The sequence below is a fragment of the Hibiscus syriacus genome, unplaced genomic scaffold (assembly GCF_006381635.1).
Source record: "Hibiscus syriacus cultivar Baekdansim isolate YM2019G1 unplaced genomic scaffold, ASM638163v2 tig00111582_pilon, whole genome shotgun sequence".
NCBI lineage: Eukaryota > Viridiplantae > Streptophyta > Magnoliopsida > Malvales > Malvaceae > Hibiscus > Hibiscus syriacus.
In genome coordinates, this window is record NW_024063126.1 from 5,963,102 (window position 1) to 5,973,780 (window position 10,679).

Here is a 10,679-nt window from a genome sequence, read left to right on the forward strand (position 1 = left end):
AAATAATAAAGTGTTCAATATTTGTTTTAGATTTTATATTATGTATGTGATTGATTATAATTGTATACATATTATACACACACATATATCTAATAATGTATGACTAATAATATATACCTAAATAATGATAATAATTAACAATAATATATATACACGCATGCATAACTAAATAATAGTTGCCCATTTGATTAATATTAATATAACATATATAAATAACTAATTATAATAATAATATATATAAACCTAATCGAAATACGAATGAAATCCTCAGACAAATTGAGCATCTACAGCTTCCCCTCTTTTCTCATTATCCTGTAACGAGAATAAATTAAATATCAAAGGATGGTCATATTTGCCCATTTATGAGGAATTTGAAAGGTTAGCCCGCTCCACTGCAACTTCAGGTAGGTCAGATTTGATATGTTTCACTTTTTTGGGCAATCAGATCTAAAAAAATTTTGATTCATTTCGTTGCTCTTTAGAAAGATTGAATGGAGGTTGATTTGCTTCACTACTCTTTAGGAATACCAAATCTTAAAGAATGAGGATCTTTTCCACTATTCTTTAGGGGAGATCAGACTCGAAATTTTTTTATCCACTTCACTTATCTTCAGGGAAGATTTGCTTCGCCGCTCTTCAGAAAGACCAACTTTAAAAGAATATATTCCTCTACTCTTTAGGGGAGATGAGACTCAAGAAAATTTTGATCCACCTCACTACTCCTCAAGGAAGATTGAATCAAACTTGATTTACTTCGATGATCTTCAGGAATACCAAATCTGAAAGAAGAATAATATGTTTCACTTTGTTCCACTTTTTCAAGTAATAAGATCTTTTAAAGAAATTTAATTCATTCCACCACACTTTGGAAAGAACTGAACCGAGATCGCTTCGTTTCTCTTATCTTCAAGAAGATCGAACTTGAAAATTACACATTACCAATTGTAAGTATACATTCAAGAATTTGCAAACATCATACCCGAAGGTATAAAATTTAGGAGAGTCTTTGAAAATCAGTTTCTCCTGTGGAAACTTGTCTCGTAGCCACCAGATATGGGAATCTTCCTTGGCTCGAGTGTCATTTGAACCTCTCATTTTTTGATACTTTGAATTTTTATTTTTATCTTGAGGTTTCAGTATCTTCAACCTTCAGCTTTCTTTTGGAAGACTTGTAGGTACTTAATTACATCTGGTATCATGCATTTATGAATGCCATGATCCTGTTTATGCCTAAAATGTGTGCAGTAATGCAATTTTAGTGTATTTTCTTTTTCAAAGGAGAATCTACTTTTGTTGGTCATCTTGTGACTCTGTCCAATCTTGGGCATAGAAATCACGACCGGTTCACTCCAGCTAACAATCTTGATCATATACTCTTTGGTCGAACATGACCTTGGTTTTCTTCCTTCTTGAAACCCGACAGTATTCATAATAATCTACTTTATCAGTGATAAATTTTTTGGATTATCTTAAATTTGCTGAAATCTTCTATGTACCCCAAAGTTTTAATTTCTTGTAGCCTATCATCAAGCAAGCCTTATGTTAAAACCATTGTCAGCTTCAGAATACATGAACATTTCCAAAACTTTTTGCACAATAATACACGATCTTATGTCTTTTAAGTTAAACTACATGTTTTTAATTTCAAAGTAGGATGCTCGCAAAGGGGTGTTAACAAGAAAAACACCTCTTCTGATATTTGTACGTAAATACCAGATATCAATAGTATGAATGCTTTTGAACTGGCACGACGCAGAGTGACTCAAGGGTAGCTTTTGATAAAAGGATCTCGAGAATTATGACAATACGTAAGGGTGTGAAGTTTCCTCTAAACTACCAAGTCTCAAGATATTAGATGCCATAAACCAGTATTGGATCTCATTTTAGTCCAATTTCTCTTTTTGTTATTTTAATCAAGACTTCTTCAATCTCCATTTCCAACCCTGATCACCATTTGATGTTACTGTTCAAATCAGAAGCCCTTTAAACTTCAAAATCAATTCAGAACCTCCACCATGCACGAATCATGAATTTGAATGATACTCAAGTCGCCCTTTACAGGTTTTCAACTTGAGGCCTTCTTTGGTTTCAAAACGCCCTTTATAGATTTTCATCTTGAACCCCTTTTATTTATTTTATATTTTATATTTTTTTCCTTTCATTTACTTTTTCCTTTTTCCATTATTTTTTTCTCCTTCTTCTTTTTTCTTTTCTTTTTTTCTTCATTCAGGCGAAGTCTTTCTTGACAGGGTCAGAGTTCACAGGGTTAGGTAACTCTGGTCCTTCTATCTCAGTAAGGATCAAAGGTCCTTAGGAAAAGGCTTTGTTCACAACATAAGGTCATTCCTAGCTTGACATCAATTTTCCTAAAAAATCCTCTTGAATGGGTATGATCCTTCTAAGCACCATACCTCTCTCATGAAACTCTCGTGGGTGAACTTTCTTATCAAGTGCTCGTATCATGCGCTTCTGGTACATCTGACCATGACAAATGGATTTCAATATTTTTTCTTCGATCAAATTCTATTGGTTGTATCTGACTTGTACCCATTATGTGTCATCTAGCTTCACCTCTGACAAAACTCAAAGTGAGGAAATTTCTACCTCAATAGGTAACACATCTTCCATCCCATAGGCTAAATAAAATGGAGTTACCCCAGTCGACGTCTGTACCGAAGTTTGATAAGAAAATATAGCAAATGGTAACTTCTCATGCCAGTCTTTATAATTTTTAGTCATCTTTTCTATAAGCCTCTTGATGTTCTTTTTTGCTACCTCTACTTTCTCATTCATGTTTAGACTTTAAGTAGTGGAATTATGATGTTTTATCTTGTATAGGAAGCCACTTCTACCCATTTAGTGAAGTAGTCTATTGCCACAAAGTGAAACGATTATCATTTGAAGCCTTAGGCGAAAATTTTCCAATAACATCCATTCCACACATAGAGAACGACCATGGAGTTGTCATCACGTGAAATAGACGAGGAGGGGTATGGATGTTGCCTCCATAAATCTGGTACTTGTGACATTTTCTGACATAATTAATGCAATTGGTCTCCATTGTTGACCAATAATACCCAAATCTCATTATTTGCCAAGCCATTGCATGTCCATTGGCATGGGTACCACGCACCCCCTCATGCACTTCCTCGAGAATCGTTTTAGCATTCTTAGCATCAAAACACCTCAACAGAACTTGATCTGGACTTTTATTATACAAGATCTCACCATCAAGCACATACCCTGCAATCATCCTTCTAATAGTTCTTTTGTCATTTTCGGTCACCTGTTCATAATAAATTTGATATCTGATGTATTATAAGATATCATAATACTAGGGATTTCCATCTTCTTCCTCTTTAATGATATAGCAATGAGCTGGAAACTCATAGGCTTGTATCTCAATGGGCATCATATTTGAGTGTTTATTTACTTTAAGTGTTGTTTCCAAAGTAGCGAAGGCATCTGCCATTTGATTCTCATCTCTAGGGAGGTAATTGAATGTTACTTCTTCAAATTCTTTGATAAGCTTCATGACCAATTTGTGGTTTTCTACTAGTTTGGGATCTTTTGCCTCCCACTCTTCCCTGAGTTGATAAATTACCAGAGTTGAATCCCTATATACTTTGAGTGTTTTTATTTTACGTTCAATGGTAGCTCTGAGACCCAAAACACAAGCTTTGTACTCAACCATATTATTCGTGCAATCAAAATTTAGTCGACTGATGAAAGGATAATCTTCTCCATTTGGTGAGACCAAAATTACCCCAAAGCATTCAAAACATCATCAAAGTTCAACCTCTAATGTTTATTTGTAGTTGCAGTTGCTTATTCTACTAAAATAGCCATTAGATCTTCATCTGGGAAATCAAAACTCAATAGCTAATATTGTTCAGAAGCCCTACTTGCAATTAAATTTGCTATGGCCCTCCCTTTAACTGCCTTTTGACTTACGTATTGAATGTCAAACTCTGACAATAGAATCTACCACCGAGCTAATCTTCCAGATAAAGTAGGTATACCCATCATATATTTCAAAGGGTCAAGTTTGGAAATCAACCAAGGGGTGTGATAAAAAATATATTGCCTGAGCCTTCGAGTAGCCCACACCAAAACACAGCACAACTTCTCAATCGGTGAGTACCTTGCTTCGCAATCAGTAAACTTTTTTGTTGAGATAGTAAATTGCTCTCTTTATTCTCTATTTGATCATGTTGCTCTAATACACACCCCATTGAGTTCTCAAAGACTGACAAGTATATGATTAAGGGTTTTTCTGAGATAGGTGGCACTAAGACTTGGGTATTTGACAAATATCTCTTGACTAATTCAAAAGCTTCCTGACAATTGTCACTCCATACTCCTGATTTATTCTTGCGGAGAAGGCAAAAAATGGGATCATATTTCTCACTCAATTATGAGATAAACCTAGCAATGTAGTTTAGTCTCCCTAGAAATCCATGAACTTCTTTTTGTATTTGTGGGGGTGGCAAATTTTGAACTTTGACTTAATCATGATCTATTTCAATCCTCTTTTTACTCACTATAAACCCTAAGAGCATCACATATGTTACCCCGAAGGTACACTTATTTGGATTGAGTTTTAGCTATCATTTCCTTAACCTCTGGAAGAGTTTCTTCAAATTTCTAACGTGTTATTCCTCTGTCTTGGCCTTAACAATCATATCATAGACGTAAACTTCTATTTCTTTATACATCTATTACCATGGCTCTCTAATATGTTACCCTGCATTCTTCAGCCCAAATGGCATCACCTTATAGCACAATGTGCCCAACATAGTGACAAACATATTTTTTTCCATATCCATAGGATGTGTCTTTGTTTGATTGTAACCATAGAATCTATCCATGAATGAGAACAAGGAATTTCCAACAGTATTTTTCACCAAGGTGTCTATGTGTGGCAAAGAAAAATTATCCTTTGGACTGGCTCTATTGAGATCTCTATAGTCAACGCACATGCAAACCTTCCCATCCTTATTTGGTACTTGGACACTATTTGCTACCCATTCAGGATATTTGGTCACCTTAAGGAAACCATCATTGAATTGTTTCTTCATTAATTTTTAGTAGCATCTCTGATCTCATCCTTCTAAGCTTTTGTTGCATAGGTCTACATTTTGGCTTTATCAAAAATTTGTGTACCACCAATTATGTGTCCAAACTCAGCATGTCTTCATATGACCAAGAAAATATATCTTTGTACTCTCGAAGCAGTTCGATCAAACTCTGACATCCGTTGGCATATAGGGTGGTGCAATTCTTTATCTCTTTCCTATCTTCATTTGATCCCAGACTCAATGTTTCAGTGGGCTCTTCATGAGGCAGAATATGTTTATCCTCTATTTCCACCATTTTTAACAGTTCACAAGGTAAGTCATATTCCTCATCATTATCACAACCCTTGATTTCCCCCTGTCATATGGGCAGCTCGAAATAAATCTATGGGTTAGTGTTATCGGTATTCATATTATCGATATTTGAGGTCTTGAAAGAATAACGAATAAGAAGATATATATACATATACACATACAGGAGAATATATCCCATATCAAATTAAATAGAAGGAAATAATATATAAATAATAAAGAATGAAGAAATGCATGAGATAATGTTTTCCACTTTGTGAATCAATAGAAATGCATCTTTCATTTAAAATTAAAAATAGATAGATTAACCCTTTATATAATATCACTTATTGCCCCAATTTAGACAACATGGAAAGTTTTCGTGCATTACTCTGAAACATATTTGTAAACTACAGGTAACTCCTATGTAGTCCAATTGTTTAGCACGAAGCATGACAGTGTGGGATATATTCCTACAGCCTCATCATCTACTATTACATTAATTTCCAAATCTTTCAGTGCATCCTCGACGATGGGTTTCTTGACTTGCTGCCTACCCTGGAACATATGACCTCCAAACATAAAGCTATCATGCAGCGGTGGGAAATTCATCAACTCCCAATTGAAGTCCTATCCAGTTAACCTCACTCTTATCCACTCTTGGCTCTTTTGGATTCCCTTCAATTTTTCCCTCAATTTATTGATATCCCAAGCTAAATCGATCTCTTTTGGATGGTGGGAAAAACGGGATTAATAGGTACCTATAGGAGGCTCCCTAGCCTTTTTTCAACCTTGGCTCCCTTCCCAGAGTCAGTTTGAGTTTTATTCGGGTACAGTTGGACAGTCTAGGTTTGGGCATCTTTCTTTCCTCAGCTACGAATGTTTTATTGAAAAACTCCAGGGATATGAAGGAACACTTCACGACTTTCTCATCTATTTCAACATAAGGGGCAGTAGTGGAAACAGAAGCAATAATAACTTCCACATCGTTAATGCATATAAACCTACCCTCAATCATAAACTTTAACTTTTGGTGCAGTATAGATGGAACTACCCCAGCCTAGTGAATCTGAGGTCTACCCAGTAAATAATTATAAGTAGGCATGATATCCATTACAATGAACTTCACCTCACATGTAGCAGGGCCAATAGTTAGAGGGATGAAAATCTTCCCTAACACTTCTCTCTTCGTTCCATCAAATTCTAGAACGACACTCTGGCAATTCATCATATGTGTACTGTCGATACGTAGCTTCTTCAGGGTTATCAATGGCATTACATTCAGAGGAGAGCCATTTTCGACTAACACTCGGGATAAAACATGTCATTTGCATCTGATGGTGATATTTAGAGCTTTGTGGCTGTCAATCATCCCAGACGGGATCTCATCATTGAAAAATGAATGAAGTTGTCAGCTTGGATATTCGCAATCAATATATCAAGATTATCCACTGGTAAATCCTTCGGCACGAAATTCTGATTCAAGAATTTCAACAAAGAGTCTCGGTGTACCTTAGAGCTCAATAGAAGAGCAAGTACCGAGAAGCAAGAAGGTAGCTTGTGCAACTGTTCAACAATGTTATATTAGTTACGTTTCAAAAATTTTAGAAATTCCATAGCCTCGTTCATGGTCACTGGTTCATTTATGGTTGGCTCATCCTCTTTTAACAGTAAGTCGACCTTCTTTTCTATGTCATTAGTAGATATCTTCTCAGGTTCTTTGGGCTAATTGGGACAGTAACATCTTCCACTCCTAGTGAAGTGGCTAACTTCACCCACTTCTTCATTCTCTTTATCTACCTCTTCCATCTTGCACTCATATTTCCACGGGACTTACTTATTAGCCTTGCAAGAGAATGAAGATGGGGTGTAATGACCACCTTAGGAGTTATTTTATCTGCCACACGAGTTTTTTGTGTGATGACTAGAGGATAAGTGGCGTTTAAACTCCCCTAGAAAAACCCTCAGATGCACAGATCTCCACTTCTTCTTCTTCAGCGGCTTCTTTGTAAAATTTTATTTCTTTATCGTCTATTATTCTTTACACCAAAGCTCAGAATTCAAAACAAGCTTGTATGGTATGTCCATCGCAATTGTGATATTGGCATACATTCTCATTTTTAACTTGTTCAACTGATAGATTAGAGACCAATAGGCATGCCTTAATTATTTGACCCCATATCTAGTATATTGGTGATTTTACGTCAATCACATTGGTTATGATCTTCTTTCCCACTTTCTCAGTAACCGCATTGATTCATTTACCTGCATGGTTTGACAGTGGGTTCTGGGCCACGTTTGGTTGCTCACTATCACCAAAATTGATTACGTTATTTTGCCTTAACTTTGGACAATTTTCTTAAAGGCAGCGCAATTCTCTATCGAATGTCTAGGAACCCCTACATGATATTCATATTGGATATTAACATCATACCATTTAGGGTAGGGAGGTTGTAGAGGTGAGACATGGTAAGGTGACACCACATGTCTTTCATATAAGACGAATAACTCCTTGTAGGACATAGGGATCAGATCGAACTGAGGCTTCTCTTTCTTGCCTTGGCTTCCTTTTCCCATGGCATAATTTTGTGTAGATGATCTTGTGGCTTGAGGTTCAGACACAGTGATGTTATTGGAGTCATATTTCCTCACGTTGTTGACCTCATTATCTTTCTTCCTCATTGGTGGTTTCTTGTTGGACTCACATCCATCGAGTCTCCCACTCTTAATTACCATCTCAATCATCTCTCCAGCTGTGACCAAGTTAGTAAAACTCTTAGATGAATTCCTTATAAGGTTGCTAATGAAAGGAGCTTTTAAAGTGTTTATGAAGAGCATGTTTGTCTCTTCTTCTTCGAGTGACGGATGGACTTATACAGCATGTCACTCCATCATTGAGCATACTGTCTAAAGCTCTCATTGGGTAAATTTTCCATACTTTGCAGCATAATTTGATTGGGCCTCACATGCTTATATTGATCAAGAAAAGCTTTGGCCAAATATTTCCATGACTTGATATGAACTCTGCTCAGCTGATTGTACCATCGAATAGTGGAACCTGTTAAACTCTCATGGAAGCAATGAATCAACATTTGATCATTCCCTATGTAACCAATCATTTTCCTACAGAACATTATGATGTGGGAAGAGGGGCATCTCGTCCCATCGAACTTCTCAAAGTCGGGAACTTTGAATTTCAGATGAAGCACTAAGTCGGGAACCAGACTCAACTCCTTAGCATCGATTTCATACACACTAGTATCTTCCTTCATAGCCATGATTTCCTCCTCTAGCTATTTCCACTTGTCTTCTACTTGTTTGTTTTGTCCAACCTGGCTTCTTCATCATGTTAGCTACCCAATCATAAAGAAAAAATTAGTTAGTAATCATAAAGAAATCAATCGAACATAATATAATTTGTTAATAAAACCTACTCTCACATGTTAGCTACCCAATCATGCTTTAGCAGATCCTACCTAAACACGATTTCTACCCCACATGCTTTGTTTAACATAAAAATCCTAACCTCATACCATCTAGTTCGTATGTTTATTCAGAAAAAATAAACCTAACCACATGATCTCTAGTTCTCATACATTTATTCGGAACGCGAAATTATACTACAAAAATTAAAAGACTCAAAAGAGTTTTTCCTTGTGTATCTTCCTCACGAGATTCTTAAGGTTTAAGTTAGGCCCTACCTAGGTTTGGGTCCTAAGTTCACTATATGTTGGGTTCGGCTCTAAAGTAAAAGGTTCTCGAATTATCATTGTTGGTGCCCCCTTTGGGCTTCCATATACTCACCTCTGACCCATCACAGGCTTTCGGATCGAGTTCAATTCAAGGGAACACACCTCTTTATGTCCATACGCAGGTGAAAACCATCACGAAGACCATATGGCACGAGCCCCATGAGTGATTCACTATCCCATACGGAGGTGAAAACCACACGAGGGAGCAATTTCTCACTCCTACTTAAATAGGACGGAGCAGGGTTTTAGCCCATGTTATGATAATGCAAAAGCACAGTGTGTGAGGAAAAACTGAAAAACACACAATCACATAACACACAAAACTCATTTCTCAATTCCCTTTAAGACATATTTAATATGAAAACATTAGCAAACAAATCAGTCCAACTATTTAGTGGTTAATCAAATTACAAAAAAAATTATTTAAACCAAACAATGGATCAAAACTAAATTAGAACGAACTTGTAATTTTCATTGCAAATTCAATTAATTAATTGACTATCGGTCTGACTCTCCAAAAAAAAGTCCCCAGCAGAGTCGCCAAGCTATCGAAACGATTTCTTTTTAAAATACATATTTAATTTAATTTTTAATTAATTGTGATTTTAAAAAATATCATTTCAAAAATTTAGGATTTTCCTTTTAAAGTTAAAAAAACGGTTCGAGGAGTCGCCACCAATATTTGATTAGGGTGTGATTGAGCACCAAAACAGTTGTCATTTTAATAAAAATAATTTTAATTTTATTAAAACAACGTCTTATGTCTACTTACCAAAAATTGAGTTGGGAGTTGAGTACGCATGGGGAAGGATTACCACCCCCACAACGCCCTAAATTGATACCTAGTTGATTAATTAGTCTTCTTTGCAATGAATCTTACAATTATGAATTTAATTTAATTTATGATCCCTTCAAACAATATTCTTTGAATTTTAGGACGAAACACAACAATATTTGGTTATTTCCTATTGAGCAGAAACAACCTATTATGCCTTAAAGCAGTCGATTCTTACTCCAATTGAAATAAAGAAATATTACAATTCCATTCTAAAATTCATTATTAATTCGAATGTATGAATGATGATATAATAAATTAAAAAAATTAAATTAAAAATTACGAATCCTTTTAGAAAGAAAAAGGATATTTGATCATTTAAAGACGTCGAGATCGAATCTTTTATAAGTTCTAAAGATCTTGTCTCGAAGAATTTAAATAAACGAACATTTATTTTTCTCTCATTCCCAAATTTTAGGTGTCGTTTCTTTTGAGAATTCCACTTGACGGGATACACTTTAATCTTAAGATTATCATAAATGACTTTCTTATACGTTAAGATAGTCATTCCACGACGACCTTAAAATGAAAGGGTATTACCCTTAGTCCAATTATTTGAATCGAGTCGAGTTATGCTTATGAGTTATCATACATATTATGCAAAAATGATGTCACATACTTGATAAAGAATTGAACCTAAATCTATATGTACAAAAGAGCACATGCACATGCAAATGCAACTATATATATATATATATATGATTCATAAATATGTTAAGGATT